The 12,532-nt window shown below is 52.3% G+C and overlaps 35 non-coding genes across 35 annotated transcripts; 20 read left to right on the forward strand and 15 right to left on the reverse strand.

Moving 5' to 3' along the window:
• The first annotated feature begins 245 nt into the window (after positions 1–245).
• Positions 246–337, forward strand: Trnai-uau (transfer RNA isoleucine (anticodon UAU)). Its single transcript is given in 2 exon segments — positions 246–283; positions 302–337. It is a non-coding gene; the product is annotated as a tRNA-Ile (tRNA).
• Positions 338–444: 107 nt separating this feature from the next.
• Positions 445–516, forward strand: Trnad-guc (transfer RNA aspartic acid (anticodon GUC)). The gene has a single exon. It is a non-coding gene; the product is annotated as a tRNA-Asp (tRNA).
• A 567-nt stretch (positions 517–1,083) lies between these two features.
• Positions 1,084–1,156, reverse strand: Trnar-acg (transfer RNA arginine (anticodon ACG)). The gene has a single exon. It is a non-coding gene; the product is annotated as a tRNA-Arg (tRNA).
• A 377-nt stretch (positions 1,157–1,533) lies between these two features.
• Trnai-uau (transfer RNA isoleucine (anticodon UAU)) lies at positions 1,534–1,625 on the forward strand. Its single transcript is given in 2 exon segments — positions 1,534–1,571; positions 1,590–1,625. It is a non-coding gene; the product is annotated as a tRNA-Ile (tRNA).
• Positions 1,626–1,732: 107 nt separating this feature from the next.
• On the forward strand, positions 1,733–1,804 carry Trnad-guc (transfer RNA aspartic acid (anticodon GUC)). The gene has a single exon. It is a non-coding gene; the product is annotated as a tRNA-Asp (tRNA).
• Positions 1,805–2,026: 222 nt separating this feature from the next.
• Trnam-cau (transfer RNA methionine (anticodon CAU)) lies at positions 2,027–2,098 on the reverse strand. The gene has a single exon. It is a non-coding gene; the product is annotated as a tRNA-Met (tRNA).
• A 286-nt stretch (positions 2,099–2,384) lies between these two features.
• Positions 2,385–2,457, reverse strand: Trnar-acg (transfer RNA arginine (anticodon ACG)). Its single transcript has one exon. It is a non-coding gene; the product is annotated as a tRNA-Arg (tRNA).
• A 378-nt stretch (positions 2,458–2,835) lies between these two features.
• Trnai-uau (transfer RNA isoleucine (anticodon UAU)) lies at positions 2,836–2,927 on the forward strand. Its single transcript is given in 2 exon segments — positions 2,836–2,873; positions 2,892–2,927. It is a non-coding gene; the product is annotated as a tRNA-Ile (tRNA).
• Positions 2,928–3,034: 107 nt separating this feature from the next.
• Trnad-guc (transfer RNA aspartic acid (anticodon GUC)) lies at positions 3,035–3,106 on the forward strand. The gene has a single exon. It is a non-coding gene; the product is annotated as a tRNA-Asp (tRNA).
• Positions 3,107–3,328: 222 nt separating this feature from the next.
• Trnam-cau (transfer RNA methionine (anticodon CAU)) lies at positions 3,329–3,400 on the reverse strand. The gene has a single exon. It is a non-coding gene; the product is annotated as a tRNA-Met (tRNA).
• A 286-nt stretch (positions 3,401–3,686) lies between these two features.
• On the reverse strand, positions 3,687–3,759 carry Trnar-acg (transfer RNA arginine (anticodon ACG)). Its single transcript has one exon. It is a non-coding gene; the product is annotated as a tRNA-Arg (tRNA).
• Positions 3,760–4,137: 378 nt separating this feature from the next.
• On the forward strand, positions 4,138–4,229 carry Trnai-uau (transfer RNA isoleucine (anticodon UAU)). Its single transcript is given in 2 exon segments — positions 4,138–4,175; positions 4,194–4,229. It is a non-coding gene; the product is annotated as a tRNA-Ile (tRNA).
• A 107-nt stretch (positions 4,230–4,336) lies between these two features.
• Positions 4,337–4,408, forward strand: Trnad-guc (transfer RNA aspartic acid (anticodon GUC)). Its single transcript has one exon. It is a non-coding gene; the product is annotated as a tRNA-Asp (tRNA).
• A 222-nt stretch (positions 4,409–4,630) lies between these two features.
• On the reverse strand, positions 4,631–4,702 carry Trnam-cau (transfer RNA methionine (anticodon CAU)). The gene has a single exon. It is a non-coding gene; the product is annotated as a tRNA-Met (tRNA).
• A 286-nt stretch (positions 4,703–4,988) lies between these two features.
• On the reverse strand, positions 4,989–5,061 carry Trnar-acg (transfer RNA arginine (anticodon ACG)). Its single transcript has one exon. It is a non-coding gene; the product is annotated as a tRNA-Arg (tRNA).
• A 378-nt stretch (positions 5,062–5,439) lies between these two features.
• Trnai-uau (transfer RNA isoleucine (anticodon UAU)) lies at positions 5,440–5,531 on the forward strand. The gene is given in 2 exon segments: positions 5,440–5,477; positions 5,496–5,531. It is a non-coding gene; the product is annotated as a tRNA-Ile (tRNA).
• Positions 5,532–5,638: 107 nt separating this feature from the next.
• On the forward strand, positions 5,639–5,710 carry Trnad-guc (transfer RNA aspartic acid (anticodon GUC)). The gene has a single exon. It is a non-coding gene; the product is annotated as a tRNA-Asp (tRNA).
• A 567-nt stretch (positions 5,711–6,277) lies between these two features.
• On the reverse strand, positions 6,278–6,350 carry Trnar-acg (transfer RNA arginine (anticodon ACG)). Its single transcript has one exon. It is a non-coding gene; the product is annotated as a tRNA-Arg (tRNA).
• A 377-nt stretch (positions 6,351–6,727) lies between these two features.
• Positions 6,728–6,819, forward strand: Trnai-uau (transfer RNA isoleucine (anticodon UAU)). Its single transcript is given in 2 exon segments — positions 6,728–6,765; positions 6,784–6,819. It is a non-coding gene; the product is annotated as a tRNA-Ile (tRNA).
• Positions 6,820–6,926: 107 nt separating this feature from the next.
• Trnad-guc (transfer RNA aspartic acid (anticodon GUC)) lies at positions 6,927–6,998 on the forward strand. The gene has a single exon. It is a non-coding gene; the product is annotated as a tRNA-Asp (tRNA).
• A 222-nt stretch (positions 6,999–7,220) lies between these two features.
• On the reverse strand, positions 7,221–7,292 carry Trnam-cau (transfer RNA methionine (anticodon CAU)). The gene has a single exon. It is a non-coding gene; the product is annotated as a tRNA-Met (tRNA).
• Positions 7,293–7,578: 286 nt separating this feature from the next.
• On the reverse strand, positions 7,579–7,651 carry Trnar-acg (transfer RNA arginine (anticodon ACG)). The gene has a single exon. It is a non-coding gene; the product is annotated as a tRNA-Arg (tRNA).
• Positions 7,652–8,029: 378 nt separating this feature from the next.
• On the forward strand, positions 8,030–8,121 carry Trnai-uau (transfer RNA isoleucine (anticodon UAU)). Its single transcript is given in 2 exon segments — positions 8,030–8,067; positions 8,086–8,121. It is a non-coding gene; the product is annotated as a tRNA-Ile (tRNA).
• Positions 8,122–8,228: 107 nt separating this feature from the next.
• Positions 8,229–8,300, forward strand: Trnad-guc (transfer RNA aspartic acid (anticodon GUC)). Its single transcript has one exon. It is a non-coding gene; the product is annotated as a tRNA-Asp (tRNA).
• A 567-nt stretch (positions 8,301–8,867) lies between these two features.
• On the reverse strand, positions 8,868–8,940 carry Trnar-acg (transfer RNA arginine (anticodon ACG)). The gene has a single exon. It is a non-coding gene; the product is annotated as a tRNA-Arg (tRNA).
• A 377-nt stretch (positions 8,941–9,317) lies between these two features.
• Positions 9,318–9,409, forward strand: Trnai-uau (transfer RNA isoleucine (anticodon UAU)). Its single transcript is given in 2 exon segments — positions 9,318–9,355; positions 9,374–9,409. It is a non-coding gene; the product is annotated as a tRNA-Ile (tRNA).
• A 107-nt stretch (positions 9,410–9,516) lies between these two features.
• Positions 9,517–9,588, forward strand: Trnad-guc (transfer RNA aspartic acid (anticodon GUC)). Its single transcript has one exon. It is a non-coding gene; the product is annotated as a tRNA-Asp (tRNA).
• A 222-nt stretch (positions 9,589–9,810) lies between these two features.
• Trnam-cau (transfer RNA methionine (anticodon CAU)) lies at positions 9,811–9,882 on the reverse strand. Its single transcript has one exon. It is a non-coding gene; the product is annotated as a tRNA-Met (tRNA).
• A 286-nt stretch (positions 9,883–10,168) lies between these two features.
• Positions 10,169–10,241, reverse strand: Trnar-acg (transfer RNA arginine (anticodon ACG)). Its single transcript has one exon. It is a non-coding gene; the product is annotated as a tRNA-Arg (tRNA).
• A 378-nt stretch (positions 10,242–10,619) lies between these two features.
• Trnai-uau (transfer RNA isoleucine (anticodon UAU)) lies at positions 10,620–10,711 on the forward strand. Its single transcript is given in 2 exon segments — positions 10,620–10,657; positions 10,676–10,711. It is a non-coding gene; the product is annotated as a tRNA-Ile (tRNA).
• Positions 10,712–10,818: 107 nt separating this feature from the next.
• Positions 10,819–10,890, forward strand: Trnad-guc (transfer RNA aspartic acid (anticodon GUC)). The gene has a single exon. It is a non-coding gene; the product is annotated as a tRNA-Asp (tRNA).
• A 567-nt stretch (positions 10,891–11,457) lies between these two features.
• Trnar-acg (transfer RNA arginine (anticodon ACG)) lies at positions 11,458–11,530 on the reverse strand. The gene has a single exon. It is a non-coding gene; the product is annotated as a tRNA-Arg (tRNA).
• A 377-nt stretch (positions 11,531–11,907) lies between these two features.
• Trnai-uau (transfer RNA isoleucine (anticodon UAU)) lies at positions 11,908–11,999 on the forward strand. Its single transcript is given in 2 exon segments — positions 11,908–11,945; positions 11,964–11,999. It is a non-coding gene; the product is annotated as a tRNA-Ile (tRNA).
• A 107-nt stretch (positions 12,000–12,106) lies between these two features.
• Positions 12,107–12,178, forward strand: Trnad-guc (transfer RNA aspartic acid (anticodon GUC)). The gene has a single exon. It is a non-coding gene; the product is annotated as a tRNA-Asp (tRNA).
• A 222-nt stretch (positions 12,179–12,400) lies between these two features.
• On the reverse strand, positions 12,401–12,472 carry Trnam-cau (transfer RNA methionine (anticodon CAU)). The gene has a single exon. It is a non-coding gene; the product is annotated as a tRNA-Met (tRNA).
• Positions 12,473–12,532: the final 60 nt, after the last annotated feature.

Raw genomic sequence — 12,532 nt, forward strand, 5'->3', positions numbered from 1 at the left:
GCCACACATCTGCGCTCGCTGTTCGACAGGTAGCACGAGGCAAGGCGCGCGTTTTTCTGCATTTTTTCGATGACGAGAGGCGGTTGATGTGCATGTAAGCGTAGCATATCAAACACGAATAGCACGAAGCGTTCGTACTTAGGTGCCAAAGTCGCAGTATGGCCGCAGGTGGCGATCATATGTTTTTGTAGCCACCACTGGTTTGCAGCAATGCGAATATGGCTAACTGAGAGCGTTTTGCTGTAGCCCCAGTGGCGCAATTGGTTAGCGCACGGTACTTATAAGGCAGTAGCCGTGAGCAATGCCGGGGTTGTGAGTTCGAGCCTCACCTGGGGCATACTTTTATTTCGTAGCAGCTGTCTCTGACAGCATCAGGAGGCTACATTTCAGATGTATCAGCTATGTCAGCAAGATTAATGTGTATTATGTGCGCTAGTTGCGTCTTCCTCGGTAGTATAGTGGTTAGTATCCCCGCCTGTCACGCGGGAGACCGGGGTTCGATTCCCCGCCGGGGAGACGCGATTTTTATCTCACAAACCTGCTCGAGTGGTGCGCGTGTGGGACGGAAGAGCATTAACTTGCTGCAAAATCTTAAAAAATGATGCATCTTAGGAAGTAGTTCTCGCATTCTTCACACTTCAGAATTACTGGGTTTGCTTTTGAGGCTGAATCAATGCCCCCAGCCGACTCTCTAGGCGTAATAATCGAGCCCGACACAATCAGGAAAAGAAATAATTTTAGCAGAGCGTGGTTTCGATCCACGGACCTCTGGGTTATGGGCACTGCGCCACTCTGCTGTGTGGGGGTGTACTGGCTCTTCGTCACATCACGTGGGACACTTGGGCAGTGTTGTCTGCGTCGCTTTCACACGCCTACATTTGATTGCGTACATCTCCTACAGCTCTCAGCTTGACTTGTCTCGACTTTGCTCGACTGACGCTACGCTGACGCTTGCACGCAGCGATATTTACCACGATCGCCTCGACATGCAGCTGCGAGATGCACAGGAGTAACAAAGCACTGCACGATGCGGCGACATACGAAATCCACTGCCCAGCTACGCGTTGGCAACTAACAAAATGCCGACCCTGCCAGGATTCGAACCTGGAATCTTCTGATCCGTAGTCAGACGCGTTATCCGTTGCGCCACAGGGCCAGTGGCAGCATTTCGCGCTACAAGGCAAGTGCAATTCGCTAAGAAACGTGTTCTCCAGGGCTCATCAAGCTCCCAAGGAAGGCACCACTCGTCCAGCTGCGTGGTCGCGGTGCGCCTGCAGAGCTTGGAGCTTGCCACACATCTGCGCTCGCTGTTCGACAGGTAGCACGAGGCAAGGCGCGCGTTTTTCTGCATTTTTCGATGACGAGAGGCGGTTGATGTGCATGTAAGCGTAGCATATCAAACACGAATAGCACGAAGCGTTCGTACTTAGGTGCCAAAGTCGCAGTATGGCCGCAGGTGGCGATCATATGTTTTTGTAGCCACCACTGGTTTGCAGCAATGCGAATATGGCTAACTGAGAGCGTTTTGCTGTAGCCCCAGTGGCGCAATTGGTTAGCGCACGGTACTTATAAGGCAGTAGCCGTGAGCAATGCCGGGGTTGTGAGTTCGAGCCTCACCTGGGGCATACTTTTATTTCGTAGCAGCTGTCTCTGACAGCATCAGGAGGCTACATTTCAGATGTATCAGCTATGTCAGCAAGATTAATGTGTATTATGTGCGCTAGTTGCGTCTTCCTCGGTAGTATAGTGGTTAGTATCCCCGCCTGTCACGCGGGAGACCGGGGTTCGATTCCCCGCCGGGGAGACGCGATTTTTATCTCACAAACCTGCTCGAGTGGTGCGCGTGTGGGACGGAAGAGCATTAACTTGCTGCAAAATCTTAAAAAATGATGCATCTTAGGAAGTAGTTCTCGCATTCTTCACACTTCAGAATTACTGGGTTTGCTTTTGAGGCTGAATCAATGCCCCCAGCCGACTCTCTAGGCGTAATAATCGAGCCCGACACAATCAGGAAAAGAAATAATTTTAGCAGAGCGTGGTTTCGATCCACGGACCTCTGGGTTATGGGCCCAGCACGCTTCCACTGCGCCACTCTGCTGTGTGGGGGTATACTGGCTCTTCGTCACATCACGTGGGACACTTGGGCAGTGTTGTCTGCGTCGCTTTCACACGCCTACATTTGATTGCGTACATCTCCTACAGCTCTCAGCTTGACTTGTCTCGACTTTGCTCGACTGACGCTACGCTGACGCTTGCACGCAGCGATATTTACCACGATCGCCTCGACATGCAGCTGCGAGATGCACAGGAGTAACAAAGCACTGCACGATGCGGCGACATACGAAATCCACTGCCCAGCTACGCGTTGGCAACTAACAAAATGCCGACCCTGCCAGGATTCGAACCTGGAATCTTCTGATCCGTAGTCAGACGCGTTATCCGTTGCGCCACAGGGCCAGTGGCAGCATTTCTCGCTACAAGGCAAGTGCAATTCGCTAAGAAACGTGTTCTCCAGGGCTCATCAAGCTCCCAAGGAAGGCACCACTCGTCCAGCTGCGTGGTCGCGGTGCGCCTGCAGAGCTTGGAGCTTGCCACACATCTGCGCTCGCTGTTCGACAGGTAGCACGAGGCAAGGCGCGCGTTTTTCTGCATTTTTTCGATGACGAGAGGCGGTTGATGTGCATGTAAGCGTAGCATATCAAACACGAATAGCACGAAGCGTTCGTACTTAGGTGCCAAAGTCGCAGTATGGCCGCAGGTGGCGATCATATGTTTTTGTAGCCACCACTGGTTTGCAGCAATGCGAATATGGCTAACTGAGAGCGTTTTGCTGTAGCCCCAGTGGCGCAATTGGTTAGCGCACGGTACTTATAAGGCAGTAGCCGTGAGCAATGCCGGGGTTGTGAGTTCGAGCCTCACCTGGGGCATACTTTTATTTCGTAGCAGCTGTCTCTGACAGCATCAGGAGGCTACATTTCAGATGTATCAGCTATGTCAGCAAGATTAATGTGTATTATGTGCGCTAGTTGCGTCTTCCTCGGTAGTATAGTGGTTAGTATCCCCGCCTGTCACGCGGGAGACCGGGGTTCGATTCCCCGCCGGGGAGACGCGATTTTTATCTCACAAACCTGCTCGAGTGGTGCGCGTGTGGGACGGAAGAGCATTAACTTGCTGCAAAATCTTAAAAAATGATGCATCTTAGGAAGTAGTTCTCGCATTCTTCACACTTCAGAATTACTGGGTTTGCTTTTGAGGCTGAATCAATGCCCCCAGCCGACTCTCTAGGCGTAATAATCGAGCCCGACACAATCAGGAAAAGAAATAATTTTAGCAGAGCGTGGTTTCGATCCACGGACCTCTGGGTTATGGGCCCAGCACGCTTCCACTGCGCCACTCTGCTGTGTGGGGGTATACTGGCTCTTCGTCACATCACGTGGGACACTTGGGCAGTGTTGTCTGCGTCGCTTTCACACGCCTACATTTGATTGCGTACATCTCCTACAGCTCTCAGCTTGACTTGTCTCGACTTTGCTCGACTGACGCTACGCTGACGCTTGCACGCAGCGATATTTACCACGATCGCCTCGACATGCAGCTGCGAGATGCACAGGAGTAACAAAGCACTGCACGATGCGGCGACATACGAAATCCACTGCCCAGCTACGCGTTGGCAACTAACAAAATGCCGACCCTGCCAGGATTCGAACCTGGAATCTTCTGATCCGTAGTCAGACGCGTTATCCGTTGCGCCACAGGGCCAGTGGCAGCATTTCTCGCTACAAGGCAAGTGCAATTCGCTAAGAAACGTGTTCTCCAGGGCTCATCAAGCTCCCAAGGAAGGCACCACTCGTCCAGCTGCGTGGTCGCGGTGCGCCTGCAGAGCTTGGAGCTTGCCACACATCTGCGCTCGCTGTTCGACAGGTAGCACGAGGCAAGGCGCGCGTTTTTCTGCATTTTTTCGATGACGAGAGGCGGTTGATGTGCATGTAAGCGTAGCATATCAAACACGAATAGCACGAAGCGTTCGTACTTAGGTGCCAAAGTCGCAGTATGGCCGCAGGTGGCGATCATATGTTTTTGTAGCCACCACTGGTTTGCAGCAATGCGAATATGGCTAACTGAGAGCGTTTTGCTGTAGCCCCAGTGGCGCAATTGGTTAGCGCACGGTACTTATAAGGCAGTAGCCGTGAGCAATGCCGGGGTTGTGAGTTCGAGCCTCACCTGGGGCATACTTTTATTTCGTAGCAGCTGTCTCTGACAGCATCAGGAGGCTACATTTCAGATGTATCAGCTATGTCAGCAAGATTAATGTGTATTATGTGCGCTAGTTGCGTCTTCCTCGGTAGTATAGTGGTTAGTATCCCCGCCTGTCACGCGGGAGACCGGGGTTCGATTCCCCGCCGGGGAGACGCGATTTTTATCTCACAAACCTGCTCGAGTGGTGCGCGTGTGGGACGGAAGAGCATTAACTTGCTGCAAAATCTTAAAAAATGATGCATCTTAGGAAGTAGTTCTCGCATTCTTCACACTTCAGAATTACTGGGTTTGCTTTTGAGGCTGAATCAATGCCCCCAGCCGACTCTCTAGGCGTAATAATCGAGCCCGACACAATCAGGAAAAGAAATAATTTTAGCAGAGCGTGGTTTCGATCCACGGACCTCTGGGTTATGGGCCCAGCACGCTTCCACTGCGCCACTCTGCTGTGTGGGGGTATACTGGCTCTTCGTCACATCACGTGGGACACTTGGGCAGTGTTGTCTGCGTCGCTTTCACACGCCTACATTTGATTGCGTACATCTCCTACAGCTCTCAGCTTGACTTGTCTCGACTTTGCTCGACTGACGCTACGCTGACGCTTGCACGCAGCGATATTTACCACGATCGCCTCGACATGCAGCTGCGAGATGCACAGGAGTAACAAAGCACTTCACGATGCGGCGACATACGAAATCCACTGCCCAGCTACGCGTTGGCAACTAACAAAATGCCGACCCTGCCAGGATTCGAACCTGGAATCTTCTGATCCGTAGTCAGACGCGTTATCCGTTGCGCCACAGGGCCAGTGGCAGCATTTCTCGCTACAAGGCAAGTGCAATTCGCTAAGAAACGTGTTCTCCAGGGCTCATCAAGCTCCCAAGGAAGGCACCACTCGTCCAGCTGCGTGGTCGCGGTGCGCCTGCAGAGCTTGGAGCTTGCCACACATCTGCGCTCGCTGTTCGACAGGTAGCACGAGGCAAGGCGCGCGTTTTTCTGCATTTTTTCGATGACGAGAGGCGGTTGATGTGCATGTAAGCGTAGCATATCAAACACGAATAGCACGAAGCGTTCGTACTTAGGTGCCAAAGTCGCAGTATGGCCGCAGGTGGCGATCATATGTTTTTGTAGCCACCACTGGTTTGCAGCAATGCGAATATGGCTAACTGAGAGCGTTTTGCTGTAGCCCCAGTGGCGCAATTGGTTAGCGCACGGTACTTATAAGGCAGTAGCCGTGAGCAATGCCGGGGTTGTGAGTTCGAGCCTCACCTGGGGCATACTTTTATTTCGTAGCAGCTGTCTCTGACAGCATCAGGAGGCTACATTTCAGATGTATCAGCTATGTCAGCAAGATTAATGTGTATTATGTGCGCTAGTTGCGTCTTCCTCGGTAGTATAGTGGTTAGTATCCCCGCCTGTCACGCGGGAGACCGGGGTTCGATTCCCCGCCGGGGAGACGCGATTTTTATCTCACAAACCTGCTCGAGTGGTGCGCGTGTGGGACGGAAGAGCATTAACTTGCTGCAAAATCTTAAAAAATGATGCATCTTAGGAAGTAGTTCTCGCATTCTTCACACTTCAGAATTACTGGGTTTGCTTTTGAGGCTGAATCAATGCCCCCAGCCGACTCTCTAGGCGTAATAATCGAGCCCGACACAATCAGGAAAAGAAATAATTTTAGCAGAGCGTGGTTTCGATCCACGGACCTCTGGGTTATGGGCACTGCGCCACTCTGCTGTGTGGGGGTGTACTGGCTCTTCGTCACATCACGTGGGACACTTGGGCAGTGTTGTCTGCGTCGCTTTCACACGCCTACATTTGATTGCGTACATCTCCTACAGCTCTCAGCTTGACTTGTCTCGACTTTGCTCGACTGACGCTACGCTGACGCTTGCACGCAGCGATATTTACCACGATCGCCTCGACATGCAGCTGCGAGATGCACAGGAGTAACAAAGCACTGCACGATGCGGCGACATACGAAATCCACTGCCCAGCTACGCGTTGGCAACTAACAAAATGCCGACCCTGCCAGGATTCGAACCTGGAATCTTCTGATCCGTAGTCAGACGCGTTATCCGTTGCGCCACAGGGCCAGTGGCAGCATTTCGCGCTACAAGGCAAGTGCAATTCGCTAAGAAACGTGTTCTCCAGGGCTCATCAAGCTCCCAAGGAAGGCACCACTCGTCCAGCTGCGTGGTCGCGGTGCGCCTGCAGAGCTTGGAGCTTGCCACACATCTGCGCTCGCTGTTCGACAGGTAGCACGAGGCAAGGCGCGCGTTTTTCTGCATTTTTCGATGACGAGAGGCGGTTGATGTGCATGTAAGCGTAGCATATCAAACACGAATAGCACGAAGCGTTCGTACTTAGGTGCCAAAGTCGCAGTATGGCCGCAGGTGGCGATCATATGTTTTTGTAGCCACCACTGGTTTGCAGCAATGCGAATATGGCTAACTGAGAGCGTTTTGCTGTAGCCCCAGTGGCGCAATTGGTTAGCGCACGGTACTTATAAGGCAGTAGCCGTGAGCAATGCCGGGGTTGTGAGTTCGAGCCTCACCTGGGGCATACTTTTATTTCGTAGCAGCTGTCTCTGACAGCATCAGGAGGCTACATTTCAGATGTATCAGCTATGTCAGCAAGATTAATGTGTATTATGTGCGCTAGTTGCGTCTTCCTCGGTAGTATAGTGGTTAGTATCCCCGCCTGTCACGCGGGAGACCGGGGTTCGATTCCCCGCCGGGGAGACGCGATTTTTATCTCACAAACCTGCTCGAGTGGTGCGCGTGTGGGACGGAAGAGCATTAACTTGCTGCAAAATCTTAAAAAATGATGCATCTTAGGAAGTAGTTCTCGCATTCTTCACACTTCAGAATTACTGGGTTTGCTTTTGAGGCTGAATCAATGCCCCCAGCCGACTCTCTAGGCGTAATAATCGAGCCCGACACAATCAGGAAAAGAAATAATTTTAGCAGAGCGTGGTTTCGATCCACGGACCTCTGGGTTATGGGCCCAGCACGCTTCCACTGCGCCACTCTGCTGTGTGGGGGTATACTGGCTCTTCGTCACATCACGTGGGACACTTGGGCAGTGTTGTCTGCGTCGCTTTCACACGCCTACATTTGATTGCGTACATCTCCTACAGCTCTCAGCTTGACTTGTCTCGACTTTGCTCGACTGACGCTACGCTGACGCTTGCACGCAGCGATATTTACCACGATCGCCTCGACATGCAGCTGCGAGATGCACAGGAGTAACAAAGCACTGCACGATGCGGCGACATACGAAATCCACTGCCCAGCTACGCGTTGGCAACTAACAAAATGCCGACCCTGCCAGGATTCGAACCTGGAATCTTCTGATCCGTAGTCAGACGCGTTATCCGTTGCGCCACAGGGCCAGTGGCAGCATTCCTCGCTACAAGGCAAGTGCAATTCGCTAAGAAACGTGTTCTCCAGGGCTCATCAAGCTCCCAAGGAAGGCACCACTCGTCCAGCTGCGTGGTCGCGGTGCGCCTGCAGAGCTTGGAGCTTGCCACACATCTGCGCTCGCTGTTCGACAGGTAGCACGAGGCAAGGCGCGCGTTTTTCTGCATTTTTTCGATGACGAGAGGCGGTTGATGTGCATGTAAGCGTAGCATATCAAACACGAATAGCACGAAGCGTTCGTACTTAGGTGCCAAAGTCGCAGTATGGCCGCAGGTGGCGATCATATGTTTTTGTAGCCACCACTGGTTTGCAGCAATGCGAATATGGCTAACTGAGAGCGTTTTGCTGTAGCCCCAGTGGCGCAATTGGTTAGCGCACGGTACTTATAAGGCAGTAGCCGTGAGCAATGCCGGGGTTGTGAGTTCGAGCCTCACCTGGGGCATACTTTTATTTCGTAGCAGCTGTCTCTGACAGCATCAGGAGGCTACATTTCAGATGTATCAGCTATGTCAGCAAGATTAATGTGTATTATGTGCGCTAGTTGCGTCTTCCTCGGTAGTATAGTGGTTAGTATCCCCGCCTGTCACGCGGGAGACCGGGGTTCGATTCCCCGCCGGGGAGACGCGATTTTTATCTCACAAACCTGCTCGAGTGGTGCGCGTGTGGGACGGAAGAGCATTAACTTGCTGCAAAATCTTAAAAAATGATGCATCTTAGGAAGTAGTTCTCGCATTCTTCACACTTCAGAATTACTGGGTTTGCTTTTGAGGCTGAATCAATGCCCCCAGCCGACTCTCTAGGCGTAATAATCGAGCCCGACACAATCAGGAAAAGAAATAATTTTAGCAGAGCGTGGTTTCGATCCACGGACCTCTGGGTTATGGGCACTGCGCCACTCTGCTGTGTGGGGGTGTACTGGCTCTTCGTCACATCACGTGGGACACTTGGGCAGTGTTGTCTGCGTCGCTTTCACACGCCTACATTTGATTGCGTACATCTCCTACAGCTCTCAGCTTGACTTGTCTCGACTTTGCTCGACTGACGCTACGCTGACGCTTGCACGCAGCGATATTTACCACGATCGCCTCGACATGCAGCTGCGAGATGCACAGGAGTAACAAAGCACTGCACGATGCGGCGACATACGAAATCCACTGCCCAGCTACGCGTTGGCAACTAACAAAATGCCGACCCTGCCAGGATTCGAACCTGGAATCTTCTGATCCGTAGTCAGACGCGTTATCCGTTGCGCCACAGGGCCAGTGGCAGCATTTCGCGCTACAAGGCAAGTGCAATTCGCTAAGAAACGTGTTCTCCAGGGCTCATCAAGCTCCCAAGGAAGGCACCACTCGTCCAGCTGCGTGGTCGCGGTGCGCCTGCAGAGCTTGGAGCTTGCCACACATCTGCGCTCGCTGTTCGACAGGTAGCACGAGGCAAGGCGCGCGTTTTTCTGCATTTTTCGATGACGAGAGGCGGTTGATGTGCATGTAAGCGTAGCATATCAAACACGAATAGCACGAAGCGTTCGTACTTAGGTGCCAAAGTCGCAGTATGGCCGCAGGTGGCGATCATATGTTTTTGTAGCCACCACTGGTTTGCAGCAATGCGAATATGGCTAACTGAGAGCGTTTTGCTGTAGCCCCAGTGGCGCAATTGGTTAGCGCACGGTACTTATAAGGCAGTAGCCGTGAGCAATGCCGGGGTTGTGAGTTCGAGCCTCACCTGGGGCATACTTTTATTTCGTAGCAGCTGTCTCTGACAGCATCAGGAGGCTACATTTCAGATGTATCAGCTATGTCAGCAAGATTAATGTGTATTATGTGCGCTAGTTGCGTCTTCCTCGGTAGTATAGTGGTTAGTATCCCCGCCTGTCACGCGGGAGACCGGGGTTCGATTCCCCGCCGGGGAGACGCGATTTTTATCTCACAAACCTGCTCGAGTGGTGCGCGTGTGGGACGGAAGAGCATTAACTTGCTGCAAAATCTTAAAAAATGATGCATCTTAGGAAGTAGTTCTCGCATTCTTCACACTTCAGAATTACTGGGTTTGCTTTTGAGGCTGAATCAATGCCCCCAGCCGACTCTCTAGGCGTAATAATCGAGCCCGACACAATCAGGAAAAGAAATAATTTTAGCAGAGCGTGGTTTCGATCCACGGACCTCTGGGTTATGGGCCCAGCACGCTTCCACTGCGCCACTCTGCTGTGTGGGGGTATACTGGCTCTTCGTCACATCACGTGGGACACTTGGGCAGTGTTGTCTGCGTCGCTTTCACACGCCTACATTTGATTGCGTACATCTCCTACAGCTCTCAGCTTGACTTGTCTCGACTTTGCTCGACTGACGCTACGCTGACGCTTGCACGCAGCGATATTTACCACGATCGCCTCGACATGCAGCTGCGAGATGCACAGGAGTAACAAAGCACTGCACGATGCGGCGACATACGAAATCCACTGCCCAGCTACGCGTTGGCAACTAACAAAATGCCGACCCTGCCAGGATTCGAACCTGGAATCTTCTGATCCGTAGTCAGACGCGTTATCCGTTGCGCCACAGGGCCAGTGGCAGCATTCCTCGCTACAAGGCAAGTGCAATTCGCTAAGAAACGTGTTCTCCAGGGCTCATCAAGCTCCCAATGAAGGCACCACTCGTCCAGCTGCGTGGTCGCGGTGCGCCTGCAGAGCTTGGAGCTTGCCACACATCTGCGCTCGCTGTTCGACAGGTAGCACGAGGCAAGGCGCGCGTTTTTCTGCATTTTTTCGATGACGAGAGGCGGTTGATGTGCATGTAAGCGTAGCATATCAAACACGAATAGCACGAAGCGTTCGTACTTAGGTGCCAAAGTCGCAGTATGGCCGCAGGTGGCGATCATATGTTTTTGTAGCCACCACTGGTTTGCAGCAATGCGAATATGGCTAACTGAGAGCGTTTTGCTGTAGCCCCAGTGGCGCAATTGGTTAGCGCACGGTACTTATAAGGCAGTAGCCGTGAGCAATGCCGGGGTTGTGAGTTCGAGCCTCACCTGGGGCATACTTTTATTTCGTAGCAGCTGTCTCTGACAGCATCAGGAGGCTACATTTCAGATGTATCAGCTATGTCAGCAAGATTAATGTGTATTATGTGCGCTAGTTGCGTCTTCCTCGGTAGTATAGTGGTTAGTATCCCCGCCTGTCACGCGGGAGACCGGGGTTCGATTCCCCGCCGGGGAGACGCGATTTTTATCTCACAAACCTGCTCGAGTGGTGCGCGTGTGGGACGGAAGAGCATTAACTTGCTGCAAAATCTTAAAAAATGATGCATCTTAGGAAGTAGTTCTCGCATTCTTCACACTTCAGAATTACTGGGTTTGCTTTTGAGGCTGAATCAATGCCCCCAGCCGACTCTCTAGGCGTAATAATCGAGCCCGACACAATCAGGAAAAGAAATAATTTTAGCAGAGCGTGGTTTCGATCCACGGACCTCTGGGTTATGGGCACTGCGCCACTCTGCTGTGTGGGGGTGTACTGGCTCTTCGTCACATCACGTGGGACACTTGGGCAGTGTTGTCTGCGTCGCTTTCACACGCCTACATTTGATTGCGTACATCTCCTACAGCTCTCAGCTTGACTTGTCTCGACTTTGCTCGACTGACGCTACGCTGACGCTTGCACGCAGCGATATTTACCACGATCGCCTCGACATGCAGCTGCGAGATGCACAGGAGTAACAAAGCACTGCACGATGCGGCGACATACGAAATCCACTGCCCAGCTACGCGTTGGCAACTAACAAAATGCCGACCCTGCCAGGATTCGAACCTGGAATCTTCTGATCCGTAGTCAGACGCGATATCCGTTGCGCCACAGGGCCAGTGGCAGCATTTCTCGCTACAAGGCAAGTGCAATTCGCTAAGAAACGTGTTCTCCAGGGCTCATCAAGCTCCCAAGGAAGGCACCACTCGTCCAGCTGCGTGGTCGCGGTGCGCCTGCAGAGCTTGGAGCTTGCCACACATCTGCGCTCGCTGTTCGACAGGTAGCACGAGGCAAGGCGCGCGTTTTTCTGCATTTTTCGATGACGAGAGGCGGTTGATGTGCATGTAAGCGTAGCATATCAAACACGAATAGCACGAAGCGTTCGTACTTAGGTGCCAAAGTCGCAGTATGGCCGCAGGTGGCGATCATATGTTTTTGTAGCCACCACTGGTTTGCAGCAATGCGAATATGGCTAACTGAGAGCGTTTTGCTGTAGCCCCAGTGGCGCAATTGGTTAGCGCACGGTACTTATAAGGCAGTAGCCGTGAGCAATGCCGGGGTTGTGAGTTCGAGCCTCACCTGGGGCATACTTTTATTTCGTAGCAGCTGTCTCTGACAGCATCAGGAGGCTACATTTCAGATGTATCAGCTATGTCAGCAAGATTAATGTGTATTATGTGCGCTAGTTGCGTCTTCCTCGGTAGTATAGTGGTTAGTATCCCCGCCTGTCACGCGGGAGACCGGGGTTCGATTCCCCGCCGGGGAGACGCGATTTTTATCTCACAAACCTGCTCGAGTGGTGCGCGTGTGGGACGGAAGAGCATTAACTTGCTGCAAAATCTTAAAAAATGATGCATCTTAGGAAGTAGTTCTCGCATTCTTCACACTTCAGAATTACTGGGTTTGCTTTTGAGGCTGAATCAATGCCCCCAGCCGACTCTCTAGGCGTAATAATCGAGCCCGACACAATCAGGAAAAGAAATAATTTTAGCAGAGCGTGGTTTCGATCCACGGACCTCTGGGTTATGGGCCCAGCACGCTTCCACTGCGCCACTCTGCTGTGTGGGGGTATACTGGCTCTTCGTCACATCACGTGGGACACTTGGGCAGTGTTGTCTGC

Source organism: Schistocerca nitens, unplaced genomic scaffold (assembly GCF_023898315.1).
Source record: "Schistocerca nitens isolate TAMUIC-IGC-003100 unplaced genomic scaffold, iqSchNite1.1 HiC_scaffold_366, whole genome shotgun sequence".
Classification (NCBI taxonomy): domain Eukaryota; kingdom Metazoa; phylum Arthropoda; class Insecta; order Orthoptera; family Acrididae; genus Schistocerca; species Schistocerca nitens.